This window comes from Rhodnius prolixus, unplaced genomic scaffold (assembly GCF_049639745.1).
Source record: "Rhodnius prolixus isolate KJV_2025 unplaced genomic scaffold, Rpr scaffold_8, whole genome shotgun sequence".
NCBI lineage: Eukaryota > Metazoa > Arthropoda > Insecta > Hemiptera > Reduviidae > Rhodnius > Rhodnius prolixus.
Window position 1 is genome coordinate 27,130,527 of NW_027411593.1, and position 25,998 is coordinate 27,156,524.

Genomic DNA, 25,998 nt, shown 5'->3' on the forward strand with positions numbered 1-25,998 from the left:
AACAATTTTACTAGTGTCTAAAAACTGTAAGACTACCTCTCACAAAGAGGACACTTGTGGAAAACAAGAGCATATTGATTTGAAGTCAAGCTCCAAATTATTCAGCGCATTGTCACTTGTTTTAAAAATATAGTTGTATCACTACGAAATCAATCAACTCAAAAACTGTGCGTCTTTTGATCTGTTTGTTCGTCTCATGGTCGTGAGAAATTGTTTGTGAACAAAAGATAATAATATGTGTATGAGGTGAAACTTTCAGGATTGATGCATTTCAATTGAGTGCTTGATGATGCAAGTTATCGCATCAGATCTTTATTCAGTACAATTTAGCGTAAGATCCAGCATGTTGCTGAAAAATATTAATGCTGTCATTTCTCACTTTAAAAAATGAATATTAATTTCTTCTATCTTAGCAATCATACTAATTCACGAGTAATAATCATATTCAGAGGTGTAACGTCCCACTGAAATTGGCATTATTAGATAAATAAAACTTTTTAAGGTTGTTTTCAAAATACCAAGGTCAGCAGATTAGAATAGCAATAATCATTAAGGCCCCTAACGTTGGGAGTTTTGTTCCCTTTACTATTAACCGAGTCAGTTTACTTTACATTTTGTCGAATCAGCCCTTTTTTGCCAGTTCATTGAAACTACGAGGTAATAGGGTCAGCGAACTGTAAAAGGGCTTATAAACAAACTAATTCAAACGATTAATGTTGAAACTTACCAACTGCTTCAATTTTCGGTTTGTTCACAAACTCCATTTTGACACAGATAAATTTATTATATCTCTTTTTATTGACAGAATATTATTTATGCAAAAGAAAATACCCTTTAAAACCTTTTACAAGTAAACAATATATTGTTATCAAGTTATTATTGTTATTTATAGTATTGATTCTTCCAAATGGAAGCAAATTGTTGCCAATTTCATAATTATTTATTTATTTTATTGCAAAGTTTTCGACCTTCGTATTTCGATCTTCAGAGCTTATACTTAATCACAATAATAATTTGTTTTAAATTTTTAACATCAAATGTTGGCGAGTGTCTTTTATCCTGACCGTTGTAGGTACTGAGTAGAGTATCTAACCAATAGGACCGTCAAGCGGCACTGAAGGCCCTCTCTTCCTTCAGAACTACCTCTTCCCTGGTCTGGGAGTGTAAAAAGGCTCTACATCAACTGGCTTGGCACAATAAAGTCCGACTTGAGTGGGTGCCGGGCCATGTTGGGATTGAGGGAAATGAAATAGCTGATCAGTTGGCCAGGAATGGAGCTAGTACTCCCTACATTGGCCCAGAACCAGTCCTGGGGATCACTAGGGGTGCAGTTCGTGAGGCTCTCAGAGATTGGATCTGGAGAGAACATGAAAAGTACTGGGTGTTGCTTCCTGGGGTCAAACATTGCAAGAGAGTTATGCCCTTGTTGTGCAAACAAAGAACCAAAGTGACTCTAAGGTTTGGGCAGGAATCAGATCACTCTGATTACAGGGCTATTCACAAGGCACGGAAGGTTCAGGAAGCATCTGCACAAGATGTGCAGATTGTGCCAGGAAGAGGAAGAAACGGCCTCTCACCTGTTATTCGATTGCTTTGCAATCGAGAGACTGCGCTACGAAATCTTTGGTACCTTGAGACCAGAGGAGATTGTAGCGCAGAAGGAACTGGTAGGGAAACCCCTCAACCTTCTTAGAAGGGGAGGTTTCACCTACTAGACTTAAGGGAAGGCACAATAAGCCTCTTGGTGGCTGCAGCGCCGTGGGGCATGGGTCCCGTCCCGCCGTGTAAAATCTAAAAGAAAAAAAAATCTGAACAATAAGGGCAGAAGACTCCTTTAATGTTAATAATTATGCATTTTAAAACTAATTATATGCGCTAAAGTTAACCTAATCCCCAGGTCAAAAACTTAAAAATAATAATTAAAAAAATAATAATAATAATAATAATAAAAATGTTAACTAAAATTGGCAAGAATATTTTTTGTCTTATTTTTATTTATTTATTAAATTTATTAATAATAATTTGTTTCCATTAATAAAATAGGCAATACGACAGTGGAAGAAATACAGAAAAGATCAAATATTAAAAATGTCAAGCGTGAATTGCGGTAAGAGATAATTTTGGAGCAATTTTAAGGATTCAAATTAGCGAGGAATCGGTCCAGAAACAAAAACAACAACTCTTCTTTTTGCCAACGTTTCGACAAATATATTGCCTTCTTCAGGGCGTGGCCATGCGGGTTGGTTAAGGAAACCAACCTGGTGTGTTTGATCATATTTCCCTGAAGAGTACTTAAATTCATTTGGTTTTATTATATTATTTTATTATTATAGATTTTATTTATTTACAAAACTGAATCACCTTTCAATTGTTGAGAAAGTAATTAACATTTTTTCTAAAAGACCCTTAATAATCATCAATCAAAATGGGGCCATGAATAAGGATAAAGGCTAGGCGATCTCTGCGCTAAGTGAATACTATAATAATGCTTTGTTAATCATACTTCTAATTAACGTTTTAATGCTTATTTTCCTCACCATTGGCTATCGGTTTTTAAAGTTAATAAATTCTCTCGTTGGTGTGGATGGGCATCGATTTTCTTTTATTTTTTAGCTCCAGGTTTGGATAATGATTTTCTGTCAGTGATGAAATCTTTTAGAGCAAAATGCAACTCAATTTTCCCCAACGTGAGGAAAAATCATCCTTCTGAATGGGATGATGCGAAAAGATTTGTTAAATACGTTGTAAGAGTTGAGCGTTCATTTCTTCTTGCTGATAGAAGACAGGTTTGTGTTATTGACTATCCTCATTCTAATCAACTTCTCCTTCAAGGAGTGATGGTCAATATTTACAGCTTTGTTTGGAATTTTATTTCTTGGTACAAGGTCATCTATTTTCCTCAGATTCTGTAGTTGATGAATCCCAGCAATTAGCAGCTAGTAGTCCTGAAAAATGGATAGCACTGTAGGTCGTGTCTATACTGTGCCATCAATGGCAAAGGTAGTTTTTATAAGCTGTGCGTTAAATAATATTGTCTTGACTGCTCGTGTATAAGGTTTATTCTGTTTTACCATTATGTCTTGATGAGTAAGAGGGCTGCGGCGATTAGCGTAGAAGGATCGGGCGAGAGCCTGCCTATGATTTGTAGCGAATTCCTTAACCTTAGAAGATCAGGACAGCAGATGCGGCTTGAATAGACCAAAAATAAATGGTCCTCATTGTCCCCTTCGTAAGTTTTTTTTTGCAGAGTAACAATATCAGAGGAATATCGGAGATCCCGAGCTGATTGCAGTTAGGCTATACAAATTCTTGGCCTGTAGAAAACGGCTATGGTTGGGTTTAGCAGGTCCCGGATCCGCCAGTAGAGTGGACATACCATCTTATGCATGGGCCTTACCCAGTCGCCAATTTGCGCCGGCTGTGGTGAGTCCGATGAGACTGTGCGGCACTTTGTAGAGGTGTGTCCTGTTTATCCTAAAAACTAGTTTTCTCGTCTTCGAGAGGTTAAAGGTCGAGAGGTCTTCGAGAGGTTTCCCATCCGGAGATTGTGGCTTCTGGTAATCTTTACCAGAACTCTCTAGGTTTGTTCAGTGCACTGGGCGATTGAGTCGCCATGCTCCCTAGTGTTCTGTCATTACTTTATTAGTTTATTGTACCGGATTTGTTGGTTTTGAAGCCCCGGTGTCTCTTATGAGATGAAGGGTAGGGTGGAGAACAATGGGCATTTTGGATTCCTTCCCCTTTTTTGGTGGACCATCTTTTAATACAATCTACAATCTACAATATCTGTCACCGGTTCTAGTAGCTAATGTAGAGCTTGTAGTCAACCGCATCATCCAAAAAGTAGCTGTGATCAATAACTATAAACAAATCACAGTTATAATTTTCTTTAAAAACGAAAAAATAAATACATTTAAAAAGAAAGAAATATTTTCGTAAAAAATTATAAAGTGGAGGGAGATATTTTGTACAACTTTAATTGGTAGAGCGCGGAAGAAAGTTGAAGATATATTCACCACGCAGAAATGAATGCTCCAATTAACAAAATCTAAATATAAACAATAAAGAGATAGTTGGAGATTACATAGAGAGTTTAGGAAGGATATAATGGGTAGAGTTGGAGTTAAGGTGTGAGTTGGTTAGTAGGAGAGTTTGTCCTGGTGCAAATGTAGCAAGGGGGAAAGGTAATGGATAAGTCCTGGAATAGGATGAAGTGGATACCCTGAGGGGTTTGGCGGAGATGCTACTCGGGTGTGGGTTTTAGATCGATGAAGCCACTCTACTACCAACCAGTGGGGTGTGGCCCGTCCACAGGAACTTGTTGACTTCCCTCGTGTACACGTTCACGAGCAGCTCTTTGCTCTATGTTTGTCCATCGGCTTGTACACTAATACTTACTGCTAGAACATGCTATTCTACTGATGCTAGTTAAATAAGCTGTTCAAACATGAATCTCTAAAATAGCTAACTAGATATTGTAACCACCTATAAAGGAAACAGCCTCGTATTATACCATACTTTCGCTTAGTGTACCTAGTAAAAAAAGATATTGCAATCGTGCCCCATTTTGGGCAGCAGTTTGCTCCAATAAAATTTTTTGAGGTTTTTTTAAAGGAAATATAAACAAATTATGAACTTTGTGTGAAATAGTGAATGTCTAATTAAAAATTAAATGTCACTAACTCAAAAAAAAAAAAATTGATACGTTGCATTTTTGCATAAAAATTGCATTATTAATTAATTTGGTATAGTATAACTTAACTAGTTCACACAAAATATTTTTTCACGAATATTTTAAAGTCAAGTTCTTTGATTTAAATTTATTTAGCAATAGTGTCTACAACGCGAAGCACCTGGTGAGAAGTTGAGTGATGTCTCCGAAATCCGAATTGATGATCCGGAATTATATTTTGTTCTGACGTTAAAGGGTAAAGTTTTTTCGAAGATTTTGGAAAGAAGTGGTAGTAAGCAGATTGGTCGGTAGGAAGTAACGCTAGTGATGGGTTTCGTCGGTTTGGGTGTCATTTTTATGATTGAGAATTTCCACAGAGTGGGAAAGTGCGTCGTTCTGAGGACAGAGTTGTAAAGCAGTGTGTTTCTTGGAAGTTCATTTAAGATGGTTGAGGTTATGAGCGAAAGCAGTATTGCTCGAGTGCTTTCCTTGACGTCGCTCAGGCACGAGGGACTACTGTTTAAGCTGAGGGAGATTCTTCCTCATACTTACTACCTCATCCTCAAATCTTACCTAAAAGATCGATATTTCACAGTCAATTGTGGAGCAGTAGACTTTGATATCCGTCTAGCTCGAACTGGTGTACCTCAGGGCAGTGTCCTAGGTCCTCTTCTTTACTTCTTATATACAGCAGATATACCACAACATCCAAATACCATTCTTTCTATCTTTGCTAAAGATACTTCAATCTTATCTACTGATTCCGATCCTCTTATCGCAACACGAACTCTACAAACACACATCAACCACTTACAGGACTGGCTTTTCAAATGGAGAATCAAAACCAACGTTACGAAGTCAGAGTTTATAGTATTTACTCTCAGACGGAAAATCCTACCTCCCATCATCTTGAACCAAACTCCTATACCAACTGTGGACAAAGTACGCTACCTTAGACTGTACCTAGACAAACGGATGACATGGAATCCCCCAGACTAGACTGAAAAGACAAGAAACTAACCAACGCTATAAACTTCTCACCAGACTAATTGACAAACGTTCGAAACTTAACCTTCATAACAAAAGACTCTTATACCTGTTGTTACTGCGACCTATTTGGTCATACGGCATTGAAGTGTGGGAATTGATTAAAAGTTCCAATTCTCTATGCATCCAGAAATTACAGTCAAAAATACTTCGAAAACTTCTTAACACTCCGATCTATGTATCTAACCTCACCATCCATAATGACCACAAAATCCCTTTCAATAAAGATCTTGCTAAAACTCGTTTTCTCAAATTTCATTCCTCTACAGCATCTCATCCTAACCCTCTAATAGAACACCTCTGCAATGGCAGGTCATCATAAGAGCAGACTAACATATGTCCACGATAATGGAGGTGACACTACTGGGTGCCTTCTCCACTCGTATATCCTGATATTTGATTTGTCATGTGCCACAATTGCTTGTTGCAACAATCGTTGCAGTTGTAAATTTCAATCAAAGATTAAAAAATAAAATAAAACAATTTTTTTTGGGGGGGCGCATCAACAGCTGAGGTTATTAGCGCCCGGAGCTTTTTCCAGCACTACTACCAAAGAAGTTTTTTTCACCATCACCTTGAAAGGGATAGGTTTTAACCATTACGTTTTTTGCAGCTCAATGATCTCATTTGGTCTCAATATGCAAAAGAATTCATGTTGCAATCTAGCGACTGCAACTCTTTAAAAGTGTAAACAGAACTCCCTCTCTACGTGTCACAGCCCACACAAGGGTTTTAGGTTAATTAACCTTTTCTGTGATTAAACGAGACTAATTGTGACTCCTCTTGCCTGTTGTAGGTCTAGTAAACCAAGCATTTATACAAGATCAATGGTTTCTAATCGGCCGTTTTCAAGCATTTTCTCCCTTCTGGTCACCAAGTTCAGTAGGCCTCTTTAAGCAAATTACAGCAAATTGCTGTAATAGATTCCACAGGGACTATCCTAATGCAGAAACAGGTAGAAATAGAAATGTTTGCTGACCTATCTTTCCCTAAAAGTAAGCACAATCCCAGATTAAGTCGGCATGAGAACTCTCTCTCATCTGTATCTAGCCTTAGGCGAAAACCACTTCCCAGTTACTGGCAGCATTGCATGGAGGAATTGCCATTTGCTAGGACCAGCAGATGCTGATGGGATTAACTTGTGCGACGCATTTCGACCCAAAGTAATTTTCTCTACTGCTCAAAGGGTCGCAGGTGAAATTCCAAGAAATAAAATAAAATGAAATCTATATAAAAGTCCCTTAAAGGTAATTTGAAATTAGAATTTAAATGTAGGTAGGAATTAAATTTCAGTACAACGCGTATATTCTTACCGCTTTTTATATTAATTCAATTTTAACGAGTACCTCCTATAATATATGTCAAGTTGGTTTTATCGTCTCTACATTTCGAATTCTTATTAAAGAAATAACTTCCACATTGAGAAGAAAAATACAACTATAGCAAAACAAAAAGTTTGATTGAATAAATTTTCTATCAGAACAAAATAAATGGAAGTGAGAGAAGAAAGCAAAATAGTAAACTTGTGTTCCAAACCAACAAAACACTGAACACAAAATATAAAGTTGTTATCTGTACAAAGAGAGAAAACATAGTATTATTATGCGGAAAGGATTTGTTTTGTGTATTGACATAGAAAATCACTTATATGTTAATCTAGAACATAATATTCATTATTATAGTCATTTTTATATTATTTATTTTCTTTTAACATTATATTTTATTACAATAAACTGATTATCACAACATTGTGCTGTCTTGTGGAATTTACAATAAATATAAACATAAAAATTCACTTAAATGTAAATTTATAACAAAATATTGGAATATTTTTATCGACAAGATGCGGAATTTTTATCGAGAACACTGCATTGCTTATAAACATGTTTTGTCGATATTTTTTTTGTGTATTTCGATAGGATATTGATATATGTATTTATCTAATAATCTCTTGCTGTGAGATTTTTGATTGTCTCACATTATTGCTGGCATTTCTATCGTTTTACAGTTGTTTTACTGTTATAATTAAAACTGCATTCGAGTAATGACTAAAATGAGCTGCTTAAGTCGATTCCTTGAATAGAATATTTCTACTAACATGATTGTAATTTAAATGTTTATTAAATTTTGTCGCTTTACAATTAGTAACTTTAGCTTCTCAAAAGGCTTCGCAAAATGCCACCTACGAGGGTCGTTTGGAAAGTCCGTGCAAAGTCAGAGATATAGCACTACTGGCGCATATCGAGGTTATGTTTAGTTAGTAGCATCTCTTGGAAGAACACACACCAAGTTTCAGCCAGATCGGTCTATTTCTTTGTGTTTGGCAGTCGTTTGAATCGAGGAAGTCGAGTGATTTTCAAAAAATGGACGAAAAAGTATTTCGTGTGTTGATTAAACACTACTTTATGAAAGGCAAAACGCCTGAGGAGACTAAAGAGAAGCTTGATAAACATTATGGTGACTCTGCACCTTCGATTAGAACAGTTTATAAGTGGTTTCAAAATTTTCGGAGTGGCCATATGGGTACAAGTGACGCTGAACGTTCTGGACGCCCCGTTGAGGTTTCTACTCCAGAAATCATTGATAAAATCCATGATATGGTGATGGATGACAGAAGAGTGAAGGTGCGTGAGATTGCTAGTGCTGTGGGCATCTCGAATGAACGGGTACATAATATTTTGCATCAACATTTGGACATGACAAAGCTATCCGCAAGATGGGTGCCGCGATTGCTCACGCTGGACCAAAAACGAAATCGTGTGAAGTGTTGCAAGGACGGTTTGCGGCTGTTCCAGAAGAATCCGCAGGACTTTAAGCGTCGTTTCGTCACTGTGGATGAAACATGGATACATCACTACACTCCTGAGACCAAAGAACGAAGATTTATTTAAAAAGAAAGAAAAATTAACTTTTTATTTTCAACAGAATTTATAATTTCTTATAGCAATATTATATTTTGTGATTAGATTATGATGAAACACGTGCAATCACTCCTACATACTAGTGTGAATGCGACACAAATATATTAATAATGATTTAAGGTTAAATGTGTTTAACAGAGCACAAGCCTGGATTAACATGATTAATGACTTAGATCTTTGATCAACAACTATGAGCTGGTTGAATTAACTTAAACAACTGAAACAGGTATAATATACTAATCATTAATTTTGATCATATTAATGTCCATTTCATTTTGATATCTGTTGCAATAGTATTATTAAATCAATCAATGATTAATGAATCTATAAACTTGATTTAAAGGAATGGACTGTTAATAAAAATAAATAAATAAAACTACTTTTTCCAGCAATTTTCTGAGGAAATTTTCATGATCGATTGTTGAGCAACTTTTTGGCGATCGATTCATTTAACGTTTAACGTGGATTATAGTTGTTTGTCTTTATTGCTGGGGAGCAACTAGGGTTTGAAAATTAAGAAGTATTATTGAAATTTCGTATTGGATTTAATAATTTTTTCCTAAACTAATGATTAGCTTTGGCTTAAAGAAATTCAGTTCGAAGAAATAATATTTGACAATAATAATTAGTATTAACTTTTAAGTTTATAAATTAATAAACGATTGAGTATGACACACTGGCCTCTTGTGGAAGCTTAAAAATATTTAACCAGCCACGTTTTATTTAATCCTAAAATCTTACTTGTCCGACAGATACTTCCGAGTACAAATAGGATCTACTTTCTCACCACATAAACATATCGACGCTGGAGTTCCACAGGGCAACATTCTTGGTCCTATTCTTTACTCCATTTACACTTCAGACGTACTAACAGATCCTAACACTACACTTCTCACATACCGCCTTACTGTCCACTAATCATGATCCTGTACTTGCTCACAGAAATCTGGAGTTACATCTCTCCTCATTAGAACAGTGGTTCAAGAGATGGGCTATTAAACTTAATGAAACCAAGTCTCAAAATGTCACCTTCACTCTTCCGTCACATTACTCCTCTTCCAGTCATCTATAATCTAACACCTCAACCAGTAGTGAACGTTGCCCGCTACCTTGGGCTTTACTTAGACCGAAGACTTTCTTGGAACACCCACACTAGACTAAAAAGAACAGAACTAAACAGACGCTATCGACTACTTAAAAGACTCTTAGACGATAGATCAAAATTCTCTCTGGACAACAAAAGACTGATTTATACTTCTATTTTGAAACTCATCTGGGCGTAAATGGAATAGAGCTGTGGGGTTCAACCAGACGCTCCATTCTCTAAAGGAATCAGTCCCTTCAATCTAAAATACTTCGAACTATTGTACACGCTCCATTTTATGTCTCCAACTTGTACTATACACACTTCACCTTAACATTCCTTTTGTCACCCAAGTTGCTAAAACACGATACAGAAAACTCCACTTCAGCCTGCAATCTCATATAAATCCTCTAGCTCAAAATCTTTCTTCAAGAACTCTTCCTGACAACCCGACAAGACTTCTTAAGAGGCAGTGGCCTCGTGAACTCCTCTCAAGTGAAGAGAGTGGACTAATAGCCTTATGTTTTGGACTCCAATTTGGATACCACTGGGTAACTTCTCCACTCGTATGCTTCTGTTATTTATTATTACTGTTATCACTGTTACTTTTGGCGTCAACGCGCTGATTGTAGCAAAAATAAAGGCCCAAAAAAAAAGTTTATAAATAACTTCTTTACGTTTAAAGTTTTTGTTTTTATACTGAAGTTAAGAAGTATTCGCTTAGGTCTTCTCTACTTGATACTACTTGATTCTTTCCATCGGTTCTCATAACGATCACAAGTTCCCAGTAAAATAAAATAATTTAATTCTTTTTGACTCTAGAGTCTTTAAACTATAATTCATCAGTAAAAATCTTTCTTTGGCCCAACTAACTTGAGTCTAGCTGGATGGCAAAGCCGATAACGAAAAAATTAATTAACTTTAATCATAGAACTGCACTTGCATTTACAAAAAAAATGCTAGGGCACCCCCACGTCACAAGAATGTAAACGTAAAAGAAACACTGAAGTTAAAAGACGAGGTGAGAAACCCACTAGTGCAGCACTTCTAATAAGCGATTCACTCAACTAATTGGTTACTATTATTGACAGTAGGATGCGCTGTTGTTCCTTAGTTTGTGGAAGAATCTACAATAATTGTTATTCCAGTTCAAACTCTTGCCATTACATCAAGAAATGTTACGGCCATGCATTTTCTTTTTAAATTATTTACGATATGTTCTGTAAATCCCTTAAGTTGGATTGTGGTTTTCTGTTTTTTGTTTTGTGGATTTACAATTGCAAGTTTCAGGAAATACAGTAATAATCCTGCATAGTACCATCTTTTATCCTAATGGAAGTCAAGTGTGTGCATAGATGCTGGCATAAAACGCAATCACTTTCATTTGCAGGTTTGTTTAGTACAATATTTGATATTAAGTTGTGTTAGGGTAGTGCTTTAATGAGTTGAGTGTTGATGTTATCGTCAGATCAGACGAGCTTCTTAGAAGATTTGCCATTGCCTCGTATTTTCATTCATTGCTAGTTGCTAGCATGTTTCCTTCTTGTTGAGAAATCAGTGTCCATTAAACATTGTTTTTCTTTTGCCAAAGCCAAGTTTTTTTAAGTGTTTTAATCACACTTCTAAGGTGACAAAATAAATTGTTATTTAATATATTTTACAAAAAGAAATGTCTTTCTAAAAGCAGTAAAAACAAACCTAATAAACATGTGAGAGATTAGTTACAAATAAAACGTAGTAAAGCTTTTTATCATTTACAAAGTAAAGTTAGTACATTATAAATATTTTAAGGCGTAAAAATATATTTATATGTATACATACTTCTGGAAAAAGGTAGAGAAAACAAAGCAAAAGAATGAATAATTGTTGATGAGTTGAAAAAGTCAGGATATTGTATTGTATGGCGAGAGATGTCACTGATACAGGTGTGTTGACAAATGAGGGTAACCTGGGCAACAGAAGAATCGTCTCTGCATGCACCCGTAGTGGGTCTTTTATACATTGTTCCTCTTTCAGAACACTTTTCTGTGCAAAATATTTCTCTTCATTCTCAAACATCGCATATTTTAAACAAAAAAAGAAAAATAGCAAATAATATTTGCATGACAGAGCACAATTTTTATTACAGATTCTTTTTATCTTTTTTATTATTATTTTTTTTCAATGTAATAAAGTCAAATTGGGAGTTGGGGGACTTACAATGAAATGACAAAAACATCCTTCAAGATTTTTAAAAAGAGTTGGTACGGATTATTTTTATTTTTTTAAATATTATGCGCTCTTGATCCAAAATTAAACTGATTTTTTTATTTTATTTGGAATAACCCAAAATCCGCGCACTCTAGCTTAAAATAACCGACACTTTCAAATACTTTATTCTAGATTTAAATTTATTAACTTTTCTTTTCAAAAAGCTATACAAAACCGTATTCAGGACCAAATTCGGCTTTATTTAAGTTCAGCTTAAACATGTAACAAAAAAGTAAACGAAATAAACTTACAAAATAACAGAAGCTACACACTAAAATTTGCTTTATACATTCAGTTTTATATACTTAATTCAGCAATATAAAATTATCTACAATTCTAGAACTTGATAGGATAATAGTAAAGGTGTACCGAATCTTTACCATTAAGACAGTCTTTACAATCTTCAGTGGCAAGTGTTGGGGCGATTATGCAAGGGTTTATTACTTTTATAAAGGGTGATCCATTTAAAACGCACCAATCGCTAATAACTTTTTAGGAAAGCGGAATTTCGAAAAAAACCCATGAAGTAAACTATTTTTTTGGGGGTCTAGTTTTCAAATTTTCCACTCCCGACGCTATATCTTTATTTTTAGCGGAGTTACAGCTAAAAACCCGATTGGGGTTACATAAGGACCACTGGTTTTGACCATGATAATGAAAACTAAATAAAAAACTGTGAAAAATGACGTTTGATCCCATTTCGATATCCCCAATATTTGTTGAGATATTTAAGATTAAAGTATCTATTCGTGAACGGTTTTCAATATTAATTTTCCACCAGAAATACACGTTTTGGGAGGTCCTCTGACTGCAAAAAATGTTATTTGTGACGCGAATAACAAAAATAATAATAATTGAAGATTTTAAAGAATGTAGTGTAATGTAATGGTTGTGGGTGAATCAGGATAAATTTGTTTTATCATCAAATAAAAGCAATCATCACACCATTTTATTGCACCCAGTATGCAAGACTTTTTGACCTAAGATTGCGGTAAGAATATCTTGCCAGGGATGGGCGGGTGTTGGTCTAGTGGTCAAGGACGTGGCTTTGTAAGTGGGAGATCCCAAGTTCGAATCCCGCGTATGACTACATTTATAACTAAATGTAAACTTAAAAAGTTACTTAAAATTTCGAAATTCCGCTTTCGTAAAAAGTTATTAGCGATTGGTGCGTTTTAAATGGATCACCCTGTATAAAACATTTCTGGTAACTCTTTTGAACAGTGTTGTTCAAAGAAGTAAAATAAAGTTAAGCACTAAATCAAAACACTGTGTTAATAATACACCTTTATAACACTTTTAAAAAGAAATATATAAAATATAAAAGTTGGATAAGAAAAAATATCAGAAAATGCGACTGTTCAGTGTTCAGAACTGCAAATTAGATCTTCAATATCTAACTTCCTGGGCAGTCGGCCGAGGGTTTCATTTGAATTTAGAGATAATAATTGTTTAAGATATGACATTAGAGTTGTGTGCTGCCTCCTCTGGAAGTGTTCACTTCGTACTCTCTAAAAATGACTTGTTTTCAGTTGTTTATTGTTACTTTTCTTTCTTGATTTTTTTTATGAAGGTTTTAAGTAAGTAAACAGTATCCAAGAAAAGGTTATGAGAAGGTTTTGCGTTTTTAGAATAGTATGGGGATGTAAATATAACCTGATACTGCAGAACCTCTACAAGTCATCAAAAACAAGTTGATATTTTGTTCTACTGAATGAAAATGGGTAAGAACGATATTTAATAAAATGCCAGCCTAGTAAATTATCTAAATAGAAGGTAAATCATAAATTTATCTGTGGCTATATAAATCATTATAATAAATATAGGGTCATGTTAGAATCTAGATTGGTATAAAATATTTTGCGATAAAAAAGCTGATGTCACAAACGATGCAACAGGGCGATTGAGCCTATCTCACTTCTTCCTGAGTTGCACTATCCTTGTTCAATGTTCTTCCACAGTGGAGACAGGTTAAAAACCCATACCCTTCATGCTAAGTGCTCGTCTCACATCATTTACATGGCAATTTTTCCTACGCTGCGCAGTGAATTTTTAATTTTATTTTTTTAATCTGATGAAATTGTTCTGATTATTTTCCTTATTTCTGTTTTTACTTTATTCATTATTTCATTCAATGATTCTTAATTTCTTACTTTATCTTGCATTAAGTTAACTGCAGAACTCCAGGAACTTGAAGTTTCTTAAAACGTTTTCAGTTTCTAAATTTGAATAGTAGAATCAAATTGAGGTTAACCCTTGACTGGTATCCTCAAAATCTCACCTTCAACTGGTATCGTCGGGTCAGCTTTGACCTGAAACTTTAAATGCACATTACTTTTAAAAGGTCATTGATATAGTTAAAGTCGATTTAGTTTTTCTTAGAAAATTTATTTAGCAAACGAAAATGTTGAATATTTTGTTAAATTTGTTTCATAAGATTAAGAAAAACAAGAAAAAAATGTTAAAAAATGCAAAAGTTGTATTTTTTCCCCATAATTTTGCAAGTACTGAATTATCATCATGCGAGTATAACATACTCGTTTTGTTTTGGTACAAAAAACCATCGTTTTGTTGCCAGTAAAGGCAAACAATGACGTTCCGACGGTAGTTTTTTTTATTTGGAATTATATAAGAGGGGTTTTCTTTTTTATTTTTTTAGCAATGTCCCCGAGTAAGACAAATTTAGCTTTCCTAGTTCATGGACTAGCTTAACTGAACTGAACCAGTTATCAGCAATAATATTAAATATTATGTAATATTTACTATATAATATTTAATATTGTAGAATAATATTAAAAAATAGAACAGAAAACAAACACTAAAACATAAAAATAAAAAATATTAAGACAAAAAGTTGTAACGTAAATGGTATTGTCAGGTCAAATTTGACCCAAAACCTATATTTTATTTACTTGCTCTGCTCAAGAACGACTGATTTGTCTGGTCGATTTGTATGGTGAGGATGAAAGAGGAGAATTCAGTGAAGGGGAGATGTTTATAGTTAATTCCTACAAAATGCCACACAAAAGAAAAAACGCGCTGGTCAAATTTGACCATACGATACCAGTTGAGGGTTAAAAATTAATCCTGCGATTACAGGTTTAGAATTAGGTATAATTACGGTGTTTTGATCTTTAAAATTACTACGTTAATATTAATCAAATAACAACAAAGAAGAAAGAATATGGCCATTTTCATTCTCAATTTTCTATTTTTTGCCTAGGGACTAGGTCATCCTTAGGGCTTATAATTGTTACTAATCATAAGTCTTGAGGAAGGCCTAGTCCCTAAGTTTTAAGCTTAGCAAAAAATTATGACTGAGACTGGTAATATTCTTTCTTCCTTTTATATTATTAGAAAAACAACCACCAAAAACTATAAACAATACTCTACGAAATTAACCATATTAGAATTTAGAATTCGCAGTAATTTCATTTCTAATATTGCCATATTGATAGCCCTAACCGATGGAAGTAAAACATTAATGCAGCAGTTATTTTCATTTTGTTTGCTATTTTTTCCATAAATTCGAACGACATCAAACGAAATTAACGTTACAATCGTTACAAAATGGGCAAATGTTGAAGAATTTTATTTTTACTCCATTCGGGCGTCCTCTGTTCTATACTTTATTTCTTATTTTAAGTCCCTTTTATTCTGAGAACACCACACTAACCTTTATTTATCTTTTTACGACTATAGGGCTTAAAGAACAGCTAAAGCCTATGGGAGCAGTAAAGGCTAGGCAATCAGATTTGATTTTGGCAATGGTTCAGCTAACAATTCTCGAAACTTTTATTGCCAGAGCGTTTCTTTAACACAGAGTGCCTTCGAATCTTAGTTCTACCAATTCTATAGTTTCCTCTAGGGTGACAAGAGATAGCTTTGTTGATTTCACACACCTTGTAGGCCCATTTAATGTTGTATATTTTGTTTCGTTACCCTTAATTAGTAAGTACAAAGTCTGAATTAGTTTTTTATTTATTTACTATTACGTTGGTTGAAGAGTTAAAAAGTATTGTTACATTGTCACTACTTTTTCAATTGAGAAAACCTATATTTTTTCTTATTGGGCTCCTAATAACATTGAATACAAACATCTTTAAGAGTATATGTTTTTTCCAAACAGATTTCCGTATTGACTCTTTTAACTCCTTCTAGAATTCAACCAAACTTTAGGAGGTGCAATCAAATCAACTCAAGATATTCTGTGTTACATGCAAGCGGTTTATATAATCAGCGAGAGCTAAGAAAGCTTACTTTCATGACACATCTTGTGTATTTCAAGAGAGGCTTATTGTGCTTACTTTTTTCTAGGACTAGATTTACATTTCCTTTTACTTTTAATGGCCGAATTTGCAATAACATACGAACCGTACTGGTGTTAAAGAAAAAGTATATATATTTTTTTTAATCATTTATTTAGTTACAATCAACGCATTTTGCGTTATAAGCAACAATGATAACAATAAATAGCATACACATATCAGAGTGGAGAAGTTACCCAGCGGTAACACTCCAATAACATTCTAAATTCTATTGACTCTCTTCATCAGAGAGGAGAACACGAGGCCACTGTCTTTTAAGACGTCTGGAAATGTTCTTGAAGATAGATGTTGTACAAGTGAATTGTGATGTGATTGACTGTTAAGATGGAATTTTCTGTATCGTGTTTTCAGCAACTTGTGTTGCACGAAAGGAATGTTCAAGTCTGTGTGAATAGTTTGATTGGTGACGTAGAAAGGAGCTGGTTACTATAGAGTGAAGAATTTTAGATTGCAAAGACTGGATCCTTTGCAGATTTGAGCGTTTGGTTGAACCTCACAGTTTGATGCCATAAGCCCAGACTGACTTTAATATACTTACACATATATGTCTTTTGTTGTCCAGAGTGAGTAAAAAGTATTTTTTAACAAAAAATCAAGAGAAGATGATTATAAGAAATGTTGGTAACAAAAGTTTGTACCTTCCAGGTCGAAATGGGCGAATTGCAAGTTAGGACAAAGTTATAAAAGTTATTTCTAAACGCTGACTATTTTTTATTGTAGATTAAAGTTTTAGACAGTTTTTTTTTTTTAGCCATAAAACATCTACAAAAGGAATTGAACCTGTTTGGCAAGTGATTTATGCGGTAGTAACTATGTGATATCCTGGCTTAGACCATAAACTATATCGGGACACGTAGAGAGAACTGGCAGCCTACTTCTTTATCTATTTATTATTATTACTATCAGTGACTGCTGCGGAAGAAGGTAATGCGATTGGTCAAATCTTCTAATTTAACGTTTCACATGCATCATTATCATCATTAGTACAGTAATTAAGAAATAAAGATTACAATGCTTGTAACGTCTTTATTTTCATGTATATTTTTACATACATATGTATATCTTCTTGCAACATGTGGTCCTCTCAATTGGTTTAAGGCTGAATATTTTTTTTATATCTCAATCCCTAACATTATTATTGTATAAACTATGGCTCGATTCTGCTATGTTTTACAGATATTTTTAATTATATATTTTTTCAAGGCACGAGGTGTGGCTATTAAATAACGAGACTATTGCTATAAAACATTTTATTTTAAATTTATACATATTTAATTATTATCACCTTCAATATACACCCCTCTCCTATCCCTACAACGCTCCATGCGAATTTACCATTGTTCGAAACCGTGCTGGAAGTCTTTTTCTGTGAGCTTCTGCATGACGCATACCGCTTTTCCTTTCACAGCTTCAACGGACTGAAATCGTGATCCTTTTAATGCAGATTTCACTTTGGGGAACAGATAAAAGTCACATGGGGACAGGTCTGGCGAATAAGGCGGATGGCCTAAAACTGGGATGTTGTACTTGGCTAGAAATGTCTTGACAGATAATGCAGTGTGAGCTGGCGCGTTGTCTTGATGGAGAACCCATGACTTGTTCTTCCACAAATCGGGTTGTTTTTTCCTTACTCTTTCACGGAGTTAAGCAAGCACCTCACGGTAGTAATGTTGATTAATTATAATCGATATTTTCATCCGTTTTGGACGTGGAAGGGCGACCCAGGCGGTCATCATCTCTGACGTCTTGGAAACGCTTGAACCACCCAAAAACTCGCACACGTGATTAACATTCATCGCCATAAACTTCTTTTAATAAAAGATAAGTTTCAGTAGCGGTTTTATCAAGTTTTGATGTGAAATTTCACGACAATTCGTTGCTCTACTACATGTGTAGTATCATGTATTCAGCAAAACGAAACTAACACCTCTTACACAAACAACGCTTCCGGTCAGACAGATTTCTCTACAAACACGTGAGACGCTGCAATCGAAAGAGAAGGCTTTACGCTGCACAGCTGTCGGTCGTTAGGATTTGGCGCATGCATAGTTCTTCTGTAGCAGCGTCAGTCTCGTTATTTAATAGTCACACCTCGTATTACTACTTTTTAACAAACGGTTGCCTATATATTTGAATTAAAAAAAAAAACTGTGGCTGTGTCATGGACACCGGCCGTGTGTTGTACGTGAATACGTTTACGTAACGGGTTATATTTTTTATATAAAATATTTTTATTTAGGTATTTGGGATGAAATCAAGGAAACAAATCGACGATCGAACACAATCTATGCCTATACAGTTCGTTGTCGATGTAGAAACGATTTCATCATCCACTTGCATAAATTCAACCGCCCCAGCTGCAGATGTACTGACACCGTCGTTGATCCGCTCGGCCGCATTCATTCTTTTACTTTCTCGGCACCGCTTGACTCGGTCAAATGGTGTTTTATTATTACCATTCGATTGTTCTTGAGAAGCCCTTTCCAACCGTATACGATCTCTGTATTTGGTTTTAGCTTTTTTCGACACGTATAGGCCGACATTATATATTTTTGATAATATATTTTTATTCTAACACCTTATTATATTCACTGTCACTATTTTACACTAATGTTTTATATACAATCGATAGATTGTGACGACAGCTGACGATTAAAACTTAAACGAACATCGTAGCTTCTCCGAGTCAAAAGTTGTACTAATTGCAAATCTCGATACGCAGCAAAATGATCTCAAAATGGCGGCGCTTCCCCCTCCACCCCACGCGATGCGTCACAGTCTTCGCTTATCGTAATGAATTCTTTGATCCTTTAGCTATCCAGTGGTCTAATTTAATTTTGGATGTAGACGATAGATTCGAAACTATAATGCCAAACTTCATTAGGTTTTTTGGATTGCCTCCATTTGATAGCAAATTTAAAGACGTATTCACGTCTTTATTAAATTAACAAAATTTAAATAAATTAGAAAAAAAAATTGCTAAATAACAGAAAAATTATTTTACTTTAAGTATATTGAAACATCTGGGAATTTTATTAGCAATAAAACAGTTTTATGTACATCAACTTCTGCCTTTTTTTTTATTATCAGGCAATAAACTTGGAGCCAGCTGATTATGTTAGATAAAGTACACCCTTCTCTTAAGGCCAGTAATGGTGACATTTAGTACACTAACGTCCTTTGGTCGTTTATCTCGTCCCAAGATCTTGTTTATAGAAATTTAGTTTAATCCATCTTTAATGGTGTGTGAAGTTTGCTTCAGTAAACATCAGAATTTTTATAATAAAAAAGGTTATGTGAGGCGCATGTATGTAATTTTTAACCTTTTTTTGGGGGGTAAAAAAAATAAAGGTTTTAAGTAGAATTCTTTGGCTTGGTGCAAGAAGTGCCAATGTCAGATTTTGGCAAAAATGGGTAAAACATCTTTTTTGATATATTAACCATCAGAATTTTTCTTGCAAGGAGTGCCGAAGTCAATTTCAAAGTAGTAACTGAGTCACTAAAACGTACTAGTGCCAATGTCAAAATTTAGCATCAATATTTCCCCCCCTCCAGGTAAACCAAAGAGGACGTAATCCTTTTTTTGACATTGGCACTTCATGCACCAAGCCACAGAATTATTGACAATTAATAATTATAATAAAGAGCTTCAAACTTACATAAATTTGTTGCATTAGAATCCAATCGATGATCGAAAGTAAAAATACTATAAAAAATAATTTAATTAGTTATTTATTTAACAAGTGTGGAAAGTAGTACTTTTCCCCACACGAGGCAGGGTTTGCACGCACGAGCGACCGAAGCGAGGCGAGTGCAAATGCAAATTGCCGAGTGTGAGGAATAGTTATTTATTTAACAAGTGTGGAAAGTAGTACTTTTCCTCACGCGAGGCAGGGTTTGTACGCACGAGCGAGCGAAGCGAGGCGAGTGCAAGTGCAAATTGCCGAGTGTGAGGAAAATACTTTACATTCGAGTTAAATATTATATTTTTTCTGCAACCATTAGATTTATTAACTAAAAAAATTAAAAATTTCATTTTTACAGTCTACAAAAAGTAATTTATTTATTATAAACATTTATTGTTATATTACAATTATTTAAATTACTTACGTATTTACATTACTTATTACATTTTCTGCTGTTTCTTTTATTGATGGAGGAGTGTTTTCTAAACAGGAATCGCAAGAATCCATTTTAAATTTCTATAAGGTAACACTATAACCTTTTTAACAGCTATAATTAAAAATATCTAATTATTTATTAAAATATTATTTTTATTTCTATATTCCTTTCAATTTTTATTTTATTTTTTTAATATTCGTTTTTTAATTATTTAGTTACGTTAAATAAGCTTATTAAAGTTTTACAGAAAATATTTAATGACAAAACTTCTTATATCAAGGAAGCACAATAAAGTTTTTTCACTCACTAGTGAGGAAAGTGACACTAATGGGAATTTTTCCCCACTAGTGAGGTAAAGTTGGGCATTACACAGATGATTTTAATTGAGTAATGAGAACATTCCTACATGGTTGCAGAAAAAAATATTTTTTCTCAAAGTATTGTGATTAATAATTATTTTCTTTATCTAACTAGTGATTTCCGGTAACCCGGGCAGCCATTCAGATAAAAGCTTTTCTCCAGCGCTTCCAATCTGCCAGTCATTCATCCTACTTCCTCTTCCTTGCAACTTCTAGATGGCCTATCTCCTTCTATTTCCTGGAAAGTCTATGCTTTTATCGTCATCTTTCTATTTCCTTATCCCTAAACGTCTTTCCTAAATTTCAGGCTTTCTACTTATTTATTTTTTGCCCCAAAATTAGTTGTCGTTTTGATTTTTTTTTTCTACGCTTCTGTTATTGTTTTTTTTTTGTTTTAATAATTTCATTTATTTTGTTTCTCTTACAACATCCCACTTCCGCAATCTTAACCCTCAACTGGTATCGTCGGATCAAATTTGACCCGCGCGTTTTTCTTTTGTGTGGCATTTTGTAGGAGTTAACTATAAACATCTCCCCTTCTCTGAATTCTCCTCTTTCATCCTCACCAACAATCGTCCATACAAATCAGTCGTTCTTCGAGCCACGGTAGCCGAGCTGTTAGAGGCGAGACCTGTAAAGCTAATATGTATTGTGGTACTGGGTTCGATTCCCGGTCTTAGGCCTTGGATTTTATTTAATGGTTAATAAAAGAAATTTACAGTAAAGTATGTTTGCTAGTCGCTTCCGTCCACGACACCTAATTGGTAGTTGGACGTTAAGCCCCGCCTGAAAAAATAGGCGATTACTTTTTTTACTTTACTTTTTTCCTCACCAACAATCGTCCATACAAATCAGTCGTTCTTCGAGCAGTGCAAGTAAATAAAATATAGGTTTTGGGTCAAATTTGACCCGACAATACCATTTGCGTTACAACTTTTTTTCTTAATATTTTTTATTTTAATGTTTTGGAGTTTGTTTTCTGTTCTATTTTGTAATATTACCACAGAACAAACGACGACTCTATACAGCTCTTCTCACACCAATATGGACTTACGGACTCGAACTTTACGGAACAGCTAAAAAATCAATAAACTGCAAACTCTCCAATCTAAAATATTCCGGCGCATAGTAGACGCTCCATTCTATGTTAGCAACCACACAATACGATACAGATCTCCAAATTCCACTCATCTCCGAACTTGCCAAAATTCGATATAAAATTTTTCACCAAAAACTCTCACTTCATCCCAACCCTTTAGCTGCAAACTTGTCTTTCAACTATGCTACCCTCCAATCCTCGAAGACGGCTGAGGCGCTGTTGGCCCCGTGACCAACTGGGTGACTAATGGCGGCCATCACTGGATGACCGTTATTCACGCCTGCCACGCTATTCATATACTCTTATCTCATTTACTTATTGTACCCTGTAGGTACAGGTGTAAATAACAATAAAAGGATAAATAAAAAAAAAATGTTATATACGAGGGTCGTTTGAAAAGTCCGTGCAAAAATAAAAACTACTTAATTTTTTGGGGTAAACCTTTTTTATTTTTCAACATAGTCTCCTTTTAAGCTTATACACTTCGTCCAACGCTGCTCTAGTTTGTTGATCCCTTCCGAATAATAGGATTTGTCCAAGTCTGAAAAATAGCCATTCGTTTCTGCAATCACCTCCTCGTTTGAATAAAATCTTTTTCCCGCCAGCCGTTTCTTCATATAGGGGAACAAATAGTAGTCCGAGGGAGCCAAGTCTGGAGAATTGGGTGGATGTGAAACGAGTTGGAACCCTATTTCCATTAATTTTGCGACCACAACTGCTGAGGTGTGAGCTGGTGCGTTGTCGTGATGGAAAAGGACTTTTTTGTGGGCCAATCGTGGGCGTTTTTCTTGCAGCTCAGTTTTCAAACGGTCCAATAACGATGAATAATATGCACCTGTAAAAGTTTTACCCTTTTCCAGATAGTCGATGAGGATTATTCCTTGCGAATCCCAAAAGACAGTCGCCATAATCTTTCCGGCCGAAGGAACGGTCTTCGCCTTTTTTGGCGCAGATTCCCCCTTGGTCTCAGGAGTGTAGTGATGTATCCATGTTTCATCCACAGTGACGAAACGACGCTTAAAGTCCTGCGGATTCTTCTGGAACAGCTGCAAACCGTCCTTGCAACACTTCACACGATTTCGTTTTTGGTCAAGCGTGAGCAATCGCGGCACCCATCTTGCGGATAGCTTTGTCATGTCCAAATGTTGATGCAAAATATTATGTACCCGTTCATTCGAGATGCCCACAGCACTAGCAATCTCACGCACCTTCACTCTTCTGTCATCCATCACCATATCATGGATTTTATCAATGATTTCTGGAGTAGTAACCTCAACAGGGCGTCCAGAACGTTCAGCGTCACTTGTGCCCATATGGCTACTCCGAAAATTTTGAAACCACTTATAAACTGTTCTAATCGAAGGTGCAGAGTCACCATAATTTTTATCAAGCTTCTCTTTAGTCTCCTGAGGCGTTTTGCCTTTCATAAAGTAGTGTTTAATCAACACACGAAATTCTTTTTCGTCCATTTTTTGAAAATCACTCGACTTCCTCGATTCAAACGAATGCCAAACACAAAGGAATAGACCGATCTGGCTGAAACTTGGTGTGTGTTCTTCCAAGAGATGCTACTAACTAAACATAACCTCGATACGCGCCAGTGGTGCTATCTCTCTGACTTTGCATGGACTTTTCATACGACCCTCGTATGTTAGTAAATATTACATAACATTTAATGTTATTAAAAATATACTAGTTCTGTTCAGTTAAGCTGGTCCATGAACTAGGAAAGCTAAATTTGTCTTACTCGGGGACATTACGAAAAAATAAAAAAGAAAACCCCTCTTATATAATTCCAAATAAAAAAAACTACCGCCGGAACTTCATTGTTTGTCTTTACTGGCAACAAAACGATGGTTTTTTTGTACCAAAACAAAACTAGTATGTTATACTCGCATCATGATAATTCAGTACTTGCTGAATTAGGGAAAAACAATTTTTTTTTTTCTTTAGGACTTTTCTATTTTTGGAATGAACATCTAACTTTAAGGAAATAACGTTTTTCAGTGAATATATCTTCTTTTTTTTTTGGAACTTAAAAAAATATAAAAAAATACAACTTTTGTAAGTTTTTAACCTTTTTTTGGTTTTTCTTAATCTTATGAAACAAATTTAACAAAATATTCACCATTTTCGTTTGTTAGATAAATTTTCTAAGAAAAACTAAATCTACTTTAATCATATCAATGATCTTTTAAAAGTAATGTGCATTTAAAGTTTCGGGTCAAAGCTGACCCGACGATACCAGATGAAGTTGAGATTTTTGAGGATACCAGTTAAGGGTTAATATTGGAGGGACATCTCTTGGCCAAAGTTTACCTCTTTGTACAAGACAAGCCTTGATGGATGATGGAGTAGAACATTTTTATTTTATTTTCTTTAGAAGTACTTTTATTCCTTAAAACTATTATATCATCCGCCATTACCTTTCTTGTTTGTTTCTCTGCTTAGCACTATTTTAAAGTCGAGAACAAGTATTTGACGTTCTTCAGCAACCTTTTACATTTTTAAGTATGCAATCGAAATAGTTATATTAACAAAATTTAATGACTGTTAAGACTTATAAAGAAATACAATGAACACGATTTTATTCAAGAATTTTAATCAAACATGCAATAAAAAAACGAAAAAAGAAGATTTAAATAACTAAAAAATAAAAGACATATTGAAGAGCTTTCTTTAGACTGACAGAAAGCAATTAAAGATAGAAGATTGGACAGTTGGACTGGTTTGGGGCAATTTTAAATTACTAAACCGTACATCTCATAAACTGTGGACTTTGCTTAAGCATTGGGTCTTTATTTACTTTTATAAGTTTTTTGCTGTCTCAGTGTAAACTTGAAAACCTAAAACGCATCAACGCTCATCGCTAGAAGAGTTGGGGAAGGTAAAATATCTTTCATTTCTAACCGTTTATTTAGATTTCTTTCTGACAAACTTAGTTTTTTTTAAAATTATTTTTAAAGATGATTCTACATCTTTTCCTCAAACGCTCTTTGTTCGGAGATAAAGAGGCGCAGGCCACTTTTTCTTCAACGAAGACTGATTTTTCCCAGGGTGATAAAGCAACTGAAGCTACAGTGTTTGATTAGATTTATTAATTACTATCAGCCTAAGGTATTATTATTCAAAATGAGCACCATATGGCGCAATACCTAGGCCTAAAATGACTCTTATACCATTTAAACCAGACTCAAGCTCTTAAATTTAACCTAAACTTCCAATCTGCCTGCATTAAGTCGAAACCTTCCGATCCCTAAACGCAATTTTTTTTTTTTTTTACAATCAAGGAAAGATCCCTGAACCTTTCTCCTCCGTGCCGAATACTCTTTAATCTATCTTAGGCAATCATCTAAGTGGTAAGCCACTATTTCTCTTCAATCCCCTCATTGCTGACTCTACGCATGTTCAATATAGTAGGTTTTGCTAGCAAACAATGGTGTTACTTACTCTATCGTGATTCTCAAATAATTATGCACAAAATTAATCAACTCTAAAGTAACCTAAGGTGATTTCTTTTTAAATTGAGCGCTTATCTGAAAACTGACTTCAACGTTTAAACAACTCATCTACCAGCTTAAGGCCAGCGTTAAGCTTCGCACAACAATACAACATTTAGTGATTAACGTTAATCCTCACGGAAAAGTCCGTGCAAAAATAAAAACTACTTAATTTTTTGGGGTAAACCTTTTTTATTTTTCAACATAGTCTCCTTTTAGGCTTATACACTTCGTCCAACGCTGCTCTAGTTTGTTGATCCCTTCCGAATAATAGGATTTGTCCAAGTCTGAAAAATAGCCATTCGTTTCTGCAATCACCTCCTCGTTTGAATAAAATCTTTTTCCCACCAGCCATTTCTTCATATTGGGGAACAAATAGTAGTCCAAGGGAGCCAAGTCTGGAGAATAGGGGGGATGTGAAACGAGTTGGAACCCTATTTCCATTAATTTTGCGACCACAGGTGTGAGCTGGTGCGTTGTCGTGATGGAAAAGGACTTTTTTGTGGGCCAATCGTGGGCGTTTTTCTTGCAGCTCGGTTTTCAAACGGTCCAATAACGATGCATAATATGCACCTGTAATAGTTTTACCCTTTTCCAGTTAGTCGATGAGGATTAT

General features: G+C 34.9%; 1 protein-coding gene across 2 annotated transcripts in view; it reads left to right on the forward strand.

Annotated features, from left to right (window-relative positions):
- nAChRalpha2 (nicotinic acetylcholine receptor alpha2) overlaps positions 1 to 25,998 on the forward strand; it is a 139,391-nt gene that overhangs the window by 37,926 nt on the left and 75,467 nt on the right. The window contains exon 1 of one of the 2 annotated variants that reach the window (XM_074122097.1): positions 24,751 to 24,769. The exons of the other annotated variant lie outside the window; for it this stretch is intronic. The gene's annotated coding sequence lies outside the window, so the exon portion shown is untranslated. Of the gene's footprint in view, positions 1 to 24,750; positions 24,770 to 25,998 lie in introns of those variants that run through there. 2 annotated transcript variants of the gene reach the window in all.